Here is a 10712-nt window from a genome sequence, read left to right as displayed (position 1 = left end):
TGGTCTACGCTATGCGTTTAAACCGAATTTAGCAGCGTTAAACCGATTTAACCCTGCACCCGTCCACACAACGAGGCCCTTTGTATCGATATAAAGGGCTCTTTAAACCAGTTTCTGTATTCCTCACCGACGAGAAGAGTAGAGCTGAAATCGGTATTGCCATGTTGGATTAGGATTAGTGTGGCCACAGATCGACAGTATTGGCCTCCGGGCGGTATCCCACAGTGCACCATTGTGACCGCTCTGGAAAGGAATCTGAACTCGGATGCGCTGGACAGGTAGACAGGAAAAGCCCCGCGAACTTTTGAATTTCATTTCCTGTTTGGCCAGCATGGAGAGCTCACCAGCACAGGTGACCACACAGAGCTTATCAACACAAGTAACAATGCAGTCTCCTGAGAATCGAAAAAGAGCTCCAGCATGGACCGCATGGGAGGTACTGGATCTGATCGCTATATGGGGAGAGGATTCCATGCTAACAGAACTCCGTTCCAAAAGACGAAATGAAAAAACATTTGAAAAAATTTCCAAGGCCATGATGGAGAGAGGCCACACTAGGGACTCAATACAGTGCCGTGTGAAAGTTAAGGAGCTCAGATAAGCCTACCAGAAAACCAAAGAAGCAAATGGAAAGTCCGGGGCAGGGCCAAAAACATGCCGCTTCTATGCTGAGCTGCATGCAATTCCAGGGGGCTCCACCACCACTACCCCACCTCTGTCCGTTGATTCCGAGGTGAGGGTGGTAATCGCAGCCATGGCTGAGGATTCTGCGGATGGGGAAGATGAGGAGAAAGAGGAGGACGAACTTGTAGAGAGCACACAGCACTCCGTTCTCCCCAACAGCCAGGAGCTTTTTCTCACCCTGACGGAATTACCCTCCCAGCCCTCCCACGCAACTATCCCAGACAATGAAGCCATGGAAGGGACCTCTGGTGAGTGTATCTTGTAAATATAAGACATGGTTTAAAAGCCAAGCGTTTTTAATGTTAATTAATTTGCCCTGAGGACTTGGGATGCATTCGCGGCCAGTACAGTTACTGGAAAAGTCTGTTAACATGTCTGGGGATGGAGCGGAAATCCTCCAGGACATCCATGAAGCTCTCCTGGAGGTACTCCAAAAGCCTTTGCAGAAGGTTTCTGGGCAGCGCTGCTTTATTCCGTCCTCCATGGTAGGACACTTGACCACAGCCATGCATGTAGCAAGTAATCTGTATCATTGCATGACAAAGCCTAGCTGCGTATGGTCCCGGTGATTGCTGGCATTCAAGCAACATCCGTTCTTTATCTCGCTGTGTTATCCTCAGGAGAGTGATATCATTCATGGTAACCTGGTTGAAATTCAGGAATTTAAGTAAGGGGACAGAGATGGCCATTACTACTGGGCTGTTTGCCTGTGGCTTAAAAGAAATCCTTCCCTGCAGGTAGCCAAGTGGGGGGATGGAGAGCGTGCGATTGGCGCTGAGCTTTTCCGCGTTTGGCTAGCAGGGATCTTTCCTGCTACCAGCCACGTGGTTGCAGGGGGGAAAGCGGGGTGTGTAGCAGTGATCTTCCATGATACCAGGTGGTTTCTGCTGCTGCACGTTAACAGGAAAGAAGCAGCACTCAACCGGCTTTGCTTGCTGTCTGGGAAAGGAGGGCACTGCAGAAGACGAAAGACAATGGCTTACCATGGCTGCATGCAAGCTGAATTCTGCTTCCTGGACCTGCGTCTGTGATCTGTAACACCAAAACCGCAGGCACTCAATATTAAGATGCAAAATGTGACCTTGTAGTGAAAACAAATGTGCTATGTAAGGTGAATAGTGTTGTTCACCATGAAAGAGTATGACCATTGTTCTCTAAAATGTATCTTTTTAAATACTTCTCTCCCTTTTTTTCCCTCTCTCATGCAGCTGCAAATTTTTCAAGCCTCCCTACTCTGTCCTGAAGGCTATCTCAGATAAGGCGGCGGAAAAAAAAGACGCGAGAAGAAATGTTTTTGGAAATCATAGAAGTGACTCGCAATGAAAGAGCTCATCTGAATGAGTGGAAGGACATGGTAGCAAAGTACAGGAAAGATGCCAGTGACTGTGAGGACAGGAGGGACCAACGTGAGGACAAGAGGGACGAACGTGAGGACAGGAGAGATGCTCAAGATGAGAGGAGAGATGTTTGAGATGAGAGGTGGCGGCAGGAAGATCAGCGGTGGCGGGATGCAACTCTGGGGCTGCTGCGTGATCAAACTGACATACTCCGGCGTATGATGGAGCTTCAGGAATGGCAGCAGGATCACAGAGTGCCGATGCAGCCCCTGTATAACCACTCTCCTCCGTCACCATGTTCTTTAGCCTCCTCACCCACCAGACGAGTAAGAACTCATGAAGGTAGGCTCTGTGCACCTGCCCACTCCACCCCAGTGGACAGCCCAACCAAAAGGCTCTCATTATTATGAAAGTCTTTTAGTGGCCTTTTCCTTCCCTACTGTTCTCCTCCCAAACCCCACCCGGGCTACCTTGTCAGTTCTCTCCCTCTTTTTATAATTAAGTAATAAAGAATACATGATTTTTAAACGAGAGTGACTTTATTTCCTTAGAAAGCAAGCTTCTAAATTGCCCTGGTCTTGCTGGGTGTTCCTCAAGCCCCCACCCCGCCCATAAAGTCTCCCCCTTACTCTCAACAGAATTGTGGAGCACCACCAGCAAGCAGCAATAACAATGGGAACATTGGTTTGGCTGACGTCTTGAGCGAGTCAGTAATGTGCGCCAGCGTGCCTTTAATGGCGCAAAGCAACATTCTACCAACATTCTGCAACTTGCTCAGCCCTGATGAACAACTCCTGATACTGTCCAGGCTGCCTGTGTATAGGCTTCATGAGCCATGGCATCAAGGGGTAGACTGGGTCCCCAGGAAACTAACAGCATTTCAACATCCCCAAACTGTTATTTTTCTGGTCTGAGAAGTAATATCCTTGCTGCAGCCGTTTAAACGAAGTGTGTTCCTGAGACGCGAGTGTCATGAACCCTACTGGCCTCACCACGTGGATGTTGGTGAATGTCCCTTGATCCACCAGTGCTTGCAGCACCGCTGAAAGTACCCCTTGCAGTTTATGTAACTGGTGCGCTGGTGCTCCAGTGCCAAGATAGATATGGTTCAATCTATCGCCCCACCACAGTGGGAATCTCATTGCAGCAAAGCACCACTAGGACCTGCACAATTCCCAGAGTCACAACCTTTCGTAGCAGCAGCCTTAGTGATTGCCTTTGGCTGCTTGCACTCACACAAGCCCCCACAGTAGATTTTCCCACTCCAAAATTGATTGATTCGCGACTGACCGGTAGCGTTCTGGCATTGCAAGCTTCCAGAGGGCCTAATTGCCACTCGCTTTCTCAACTGTGATGGGCTGCTACTCATCTTTGTATTCTGGCAACTTCAGGGCAGGGCAAGCATGTCACAAAGTCCAGAAAGTGCCTTACACATCGCAAAAGTTGCGCAGCAACTGGGAATCGTCCCACACCTGCAACACTATGCGGTTCCACCAGTCTGTGCTTGTTTCTGCGGGCCAAAATCAGCGTCAATGGCTAGAACCTGCCCATACCACAGGCTCTCCAAAGCGCAGGGGTCCGTGGTTTGAGAATAATCTGTGTCCTGTCCTCATCACTCTCGTCGCTGGGCTCCGTAGCCGCTCCTCCTTGCCTGGCTTTGCAGGTCCCGGTTTAGCATTGACGGCACGAGAATGCACGAGGTTCTGAAATGTCCATATTGCTGTCTTGAGCTCAGCAGGGTCCATGCTTGCTGTGCTATGGTGTTTGCAAGAGTTCACTCAGGAAAAAAGGCGCTACATGGTTGGCTGCTGCTGCTTCACAGAGGGAAGGGTGAGGCTGTACCCAGAACCACCAGACAATGGTTTTTTGCCCCATCAGGCACTGGGATCTCAACCCAAGAATTCCAAGGCGGGGGAGACCATGGAACTAGGATAGCTACCCACAGTGAAAACGCTCCGGAAATCGACGCAGCCTCGGTACATGGATGCACAATGCCGAATTAACGTGCTTAAGTGTGGCCGCGGTACACTCGACTTATATAATCTGTTTTAAAAAATGTTTCTATATAAATACAGAAATAACCGCGTAGTGTAGACATACCCTTAGGTTCTAAACACTGGGCCTAGCAGATCTTTCCTCTATGCACAGACAGTAGTTCTGTCTGTGAATTGAACTTCCCAATCCACTTAATTTTCACATTTGAACTGTGTAGTTTAGTTTTGGGAATCGCTGCTCCACCTTCCCAAGGAGTTAGAATGGTGAGTCTGATAGGAAACTATAATTAGGGAGCAGTAAAATTGAAATTATCATTGAGTCTTATATTGTGTTCTCCTTCCATAGTGGAGTGCCTCGACCAGAATAGAGATGGGGAATATTGGCCCGTGTAGACTGAGTGCAGAACCTGCGAGGTTGGGAAAAGCTGGCAAATGGTCACTGTTCGGAAAAGCAAATGACCTGACATAATTTGGAGTGGTCCAACAGTCTATTGGATATTAACCTTAGCCAAATAGAAATGTCTATAAATATGAGGACTGTCACGTGATAAAATAATTAATCATGATTAATCGTTGCAATTAAAAAAATTAATCACTATTCAATTGCATTGTTAGAAATAAATAGAATACCAATTTATTTTAAATATTTTGGATGTTTCTACATTTTCAAATATATGATTTCAATTACAACACAGAATACAAAGTGTACAGTGCCACTTTATAATGAATTTTTGAATCAAGTATTTGCACTGTAAAAAACCCAAAAGAAATAGTATTTTTCAATTAACCTAATACAAGTACTGTAGTTCAAGTCTTTATCATGAAAGTTGAACTTACAAATGTAGAATTATGTACAAAAAATGCATTAAAAATAAAACAGTGTAAAATTGTAGAGCCTGCAAGTCTACTCAGTCCTACTTCTTGTTCACCAATCGCTCAAACAAGTTTGTTTACATATGTAGGAGATAATGTTGCCCGCTTCTTGTTTGCAATGTCACCTGAAAATGAGAACAGGCATTCTCATGGCACTGCTGTAGCCGGTGTTGCAAGATATTTACGTGCCAGATGCGCTAAAGATTCATTTGTCCCTTCATACTTCAACCACCATTCCAAGGGGCATCCATCCATGCTGATGACGGGTTCTGCTCAATAATAATCCAAAGCAGTGCGGACTGGCGCATGTTCATTTTCATTATCTGAGTCAGATGCCACCAGCAAAAGATTGATTTTCTTTTTTGGTGGTTCGTGTTTTGTAGTTTCCACAATGGAGTGTTGCTCTTTTAAGACTTCTGAAAGCATGCTCCACGCCTTGTCCCTTTCAGATTTTGGAAGGCACTTCATATTCTTAAACCTTGCATCGAGTGCTGTAGCTATCTCTAGAAATCTCACATTGGTACCTTCTTTGTGTTTTGTCAGCTCTGCAGTGAAAGTGTTCTTAAAATGAACAACGTGCTGGGTCATCATCTTAGACTACTATAACATGAAATATATGGCAGAATGCAGGTAAAACAGAGCAGGGGTCATACAATTCTCCCCCAAGGAGTTCAGTCACAAATGTAATTTATGCATTTTTTTTTTAACGAGCATCATCAGCATGGAAGCATGTCCTCTAGAATGGTGGCTGAAGCACGAAGGGGTACACGAATGTTTAGCATATCTGGCTTGTAAAGATCTTGCAATGCCAGCTACAAAAGTGCCTGTAGCGGTCCAGTGTTGGGGCTCGGCCCTCTCAGGCGCAGCTGGGAGCCAGGGCACCTCACTACACGCGGCAAATAGTTCTGGATTCCAGCCCTTCAGCGGGAGTTAAGCCAGCAATAGTCAATAGGCCCAGGCCCTGGGTCAGGGTGGGGCAATAAACAGTTCGGGGCTCAGGCCCCTCAGCAGGGGCTGAACAGACAAATAGTCTCTATAAGCCCAGGACCAGGGTCAGGGCAGGGCAGTAAGCAGTTCAGCACTCAGGCCCTTCAGCAGGGCTGAGCAAACAAATAGTCTCTATAAGCACAGGCCCTGAGTCAGGGCAGGGCAGTAAGCAGTTCAGCGCTCAAGACCTTCAGCAGGGGCTGAGCAAACAAATAGTCTCTATAAGCCCAGGCGAAAGGCCTCCCTAGGCCAGCGAGAGGGGGAGTCTGCCACCCTTGGAAGGGTGGCAGGGGGAACGCAGACCCTCCCACGCCACTGCGTTCCAGCCCGGGGCCCTAGTAGCGGCAGAGGCACACTGCTGTCAGTGGGGATCCTGGCCACAACACACTGACATTGGTTCAGGCTCTTTGGGAGCCAAACCAGAGTCGTTTACCCCCGGGCCACTTCCGACCTCCCCCTCTCTGGGTACCTGTGTCTCGCCAGCGTCTTCTGGTGGGTCCTAAACCATGGGTTCCTCAGGATACCGGGCACAGGGAAGCTCAGGCAGCTCCTCAGGATACCGGGCACGGAGAAGTGCAGGCAGCTCCTCAGGGTACCGGGCGTGGGGAAGCTCAGGCAGCTCCTCAGGGTACTGGGTGCGGGGAAGCTCAGGCAGCTCCTCAGGGTACCGGGCGCGGGGAAGCTCAGGCCGGGCGGGAGCTCGGCCACCCGCATCTGGTCTCTTCGGCAGCCGGCCTCCAAGTGAGTGCTGGGGCTGTGCTTTTATACTTCCTGTCCCGCCCCTAGACTTCTGGGGGGTGGGAACTGGCGGTGGTGGGTCCGCTCACTTTGGCGCCGCTAGTGGCTCGGCCCTCTCAGGTGCAGCCGGGAGCCGGGGTGCCTCACTACAGTGCCATGCAAATGACTGTTCTCACTTTGTGGTGACATTGTAAGTAAGAAGCAGGCAGCAGTATCTCCTGTAAATGTAAACAAACTTGTTCGTCTTAGCAATTGGCTAAACAAGAAGTAGTATTGAGTGGACTTGTAGGCTCTGAAGTTTTACATTGTTTTGTTTTTGAGAGCAGTTATGTCACAAAAAAAAATCAACATTTGTAAGTTGCATTTTCACAACAAAGGGATTGCACTACAGTACTTGTATGAGGTGAATTGAAAAAGACTATTTCTTTTGTTTATCATTTTTACAGTGCAAATATTTATAATAAAAATAATATACACTTTGATTTCAATTACAACACAGAATACAATATATATGAAAATGTAGAAAAACATCCAAAATAATTAATAAATTTCAATTGCTGTTTTATCGTTTAACAGTGTGATTAAAACTGCAATTAATCACGATTGATTTTTTAAATTGCAATTAATTTTTTTGAGTTAATCATGTGATTAATCGACAGCCCTACTATAAATGTTGGTTGATAGGTATATAACCCAATGTTAGTACGTAGTTGTGGCTATTTTGGTATAAAGCTGTATACTAAGTACTACTATTTTGTTTTCACTCAATTTCTGGTCCCCTCCTTTCCTGCCCCTCCTTTTCTTTTTTGATGTATATCAAAGGCTCTCAGTAAAGATTCATCAAAACACTCCTGTTTACTTTCACTAACTTTATTATACTAGTGACCTCTACCTCTATCCCACTTTTTCCCTTATTCTCCTTTCCACACCTTCTCCTTCTTTCCTTGTAACTTTTCCTAGTAATTCCTCATTTTGTCTTTCTTTAGTTTGTTTGCCACATTTGCTATTCTTGTCTCAATGTATTGCCTTCAGCTACCTGATGTTACTTAGGATGCATTGAGAAAATATTGCCAATTTGAGAAATTTTATCATGAGACTCCCGATAAAGCCCCAGTTCTTAGAGTTGTTACATTAATATTGACTTTTTAAAAAAATCTCTAGCCCTCCTGGCAGAGATCAGCTTAAAAACATGACCCCGAAATAGCTCAGTACTCATGAAGTCTCTGTATTTTTAAGCAAACAACATGTCTTTCTGGAGGCCTGCCACAAGATTTTGTTTCAAATGCTTACACTGCTTTCTTTTCACTTTATGCTATCCCTCATAGAAAACACCAACACTAACTCTTCAGACTTGAATATTCATGGCCAAACCATATCTGAGTAATTTCTTAATATCTGCTGGAAATGATGTTTTAAACAGTTTCTGCAGAAATTATTGTACTAAGAGTAGAGTAGGAGATATAAAAGCACAAATTAATCTGCAGAAAATTCATTGACTCTTTTCAAAGTATAATACTTTGAACTTCTATGACGCCTTCCTCCGAGAATCTCCAATTTGCTTATGAGCATTAATAAATGAAGCCTCAAAACAATCGTTTGCACCATATAAATATTAACTAGCCCCATCCTGCAAAGGGCTTAATGATAAGAGGTTAAGTTGCAAATTTTTCTCAGGGCAGACAAGTATGCTGTGGAGCAAGGAAACCATCACCTTGAGGCTTCCAGCCTGTATTGTGACCAATGATCCTGCTATCTTTTGAAACTCCTGGAAAAACTTTTACTCACCTGAATGGTGTTGGATCAGTTCCTGGACTAAAGGTTGCTCTCACTGTATTGTTCCTGCTAATAGTTGATGTTGCAAAATTTAGTTGCATAGTCCTTTTTCACAGGCTCCATAGTCTCTGTTCACAGGCTTATAACTTCCTGAAACATTCACCTTGTCCAATATTAAGATAGGTATATGTATAAATTGATGAAACTGTAATTCTTGTCTTGTAAATCTGCATTATGGCCCTTAATTAAATATCTGTATGCAGCTACCATCCTCAACTACTATATAGTAGCTGTGCGTGTAAGTACAAAGCCATATAACCAGGGATGGCTCTAGGTATTTTGCCGCCCCAAGCACAGCAGGCAGGCTGCCTTCGGCGGCTTCCCTATGGGAGGTCCCCAGTCCCGTGGATTCGGCGGCATGCCTGCGGGAGGTCCGCCGAAGCCAGGGGACCAGCAGACCCTCTTCAGGCATGCTGCTGAAGGCAATCTACCTGCCGCCCTCGCAGCAACCGGTAGAATGCCCCGGTAGAATGCCCCTCGTGACTTGCTGCCCCAGGCACGCGCTTGGCGTGCTGGTGCCTGGAGCTGCCCCTGCATATAACTAACTCTAATGGTGAAATTGAACTATAAGAATAAAAAGATTTTGAAGCAAATGCTAAATTATGAACACCTCAAAAAATGTCATGATGATGTGTACAAACCTTGCATCAGGAAAAAGGGTGTTTAAAAGCAGCTTTACTTTCAGGTAGCCTTGCCCTACCACACCTGCAAGACATGACAGCTGTGGAGAAGCAGCCTTAAAAGGGAGTAGTCTAGTTCAGAAGGGGCCAGCCGTAGAAGGTGGGCAGACCTCTCCCCATTAGCTCCCAAAAGTAGCATTTCATAGGATGAAGCTACCTGAGCATTCCTGTGAATGCTGCGTGAGAGAGCTGAGGACAGAATCTCCTGAAGGGCTAGAGGCCAGGCTAGGAACATATTTGGACTATTATTGTAATGCCATTTCTTTGTTACCTTCTCTCCAAGGCCTGAAAAGGGCTGGGGAAGAAGGCCTAGGAGGCCACAGTAGGAAGAAGTCCGGGGAAGAATCAGTAGGACTGAAGAGGCAGATCTTAATCACCTGCTACAGGGACCCTGGGCTGAAACACAGAGTGGAGAGATTGACTTGTTTCCCTTACAGGCCACCAAGGAAAGGTATGGTGAAGGCCCAGCACAAGGGTCATAAGGGCTAGTGGGTTTAGACTGGGTACAAGGCTGCCAGACTGCTAGTGAACTGGACTCTGACTTCCCTGGGAAGGGGTGAGGAGTAAAATGTGACATCAGTGTAAAATGTGGACAGAGCCACAAGGCTAAAGGGACCACCAGCAGACTTGAATGGCTGGTCAACGGACAGTGGAGAGGAAAAACCCTTCATCACCTCATTCAGCCATAATGTAGTGTAGTGGCTGGTGAGTCACCATCTTTAGCCTCTAATGAAGACTAGAGTACATTACTAACTACTGTCTCATAACAGGAGGACAACATTTAGCTTTAACATGTAACCTTGCTTTGCCTGATTTAAATGCTTTATAGTACCACCAGGGCTGGTTCCAGGGTTTTTGCTGCCCCAAGCAGTGGGAAAAAAAAAAGCCATGATCACGATCAGCGGCAGCTCCACTGCGCCATTTTCTTCTTCAGCGGCAGGTCCTTTCCTCTGAGAGGGACTGAGGGACCTGCCGCCGAATTGCCGCCGAAGAGCCCGACTTGCTGCCCCTTCCCCTTGGCCGCCCCATGCATCTGCTTGCTGAGCTGGTGCCTGGAGCTGGCCCTGTGTACAACCTCCATGTTATAGTTAAAGCTTTTTGCATGTTAATAAATATTTTTCTAAAAAGCAATAATGGATTATTTGTTCCTTTCACTTAAATCTGTTAACCAGAACCATGGAAATAGTGTTACCTTAGTTACAAAATAGACTCTAAAAGATAGTTGGTTATGGCAAAATGCCAGGTCTGCTATAGTGAAGGTTGGGTGTACTTTTCTTTTATAGTTAAAAATCAATATATTTCAACAGGCTCTGTTTTGCTGTTCTCAATAACTTTTCAGCTACTCTGGGTCCTTTGTGGTAGTGCATGCACCATGCTTTTCTGGAATTATGGGTCCTGACACCCTCAGAGGCAAATGAATAATACATCTTGGCAGATGCTGCATCCATTCTCTCGTTTCAGGTTTCTGTTTTCAACTGCTGACAAATTGGGAGCCTTCGCTCTTGCTCAATTTCTGTATCTCCTTTTTTGTTCGGAAAATGATCTGTCTGAATTGCAAGGGTAGCACATTAACTGTGGAGCTCATT

General features: G+C 46.0%; 1 long non-coding RNA gene across 1 annotated transcript; it reads left to right on the top strand.

Annotated features, from left to right (window-relative positions):
• The first annotated feature begins 209 nt into the window (after positions 1 to 209).
• On the top strand, positions 210 to 2549 carry LOC142046350 (uncharacterized). Its single transcript, XR_012655270.1, has 2 exons — positions 210 to 932; positions 1893 to 2549. It is a non-coding gene; the product is annotated as an uncharacterized LOC142046350 (long non-coding RNA).
• Positions 2550 to 10712: the final 8163 nt, after the last annotated feature.

This window comes from Chelonoidis abingdonii, chromosome 2 (assembly GCF_003597395.2).
Source record: "Chelonoidis abingdonii isolate Lonesome George chromosome 2, CheloAbing_2.0, whole genome shotgun sequence".
Taxonomy (NCBI): Eukaryota; Metazoa; Chordata; order Testudines; family Testudinidae; genus Chelonoidis; species Chelonoidis abingdonii.
Note: the sequence above shows the minus strand (reverse complement) of the source record. Positions and strands in the feature narration are given on the sequence as shown.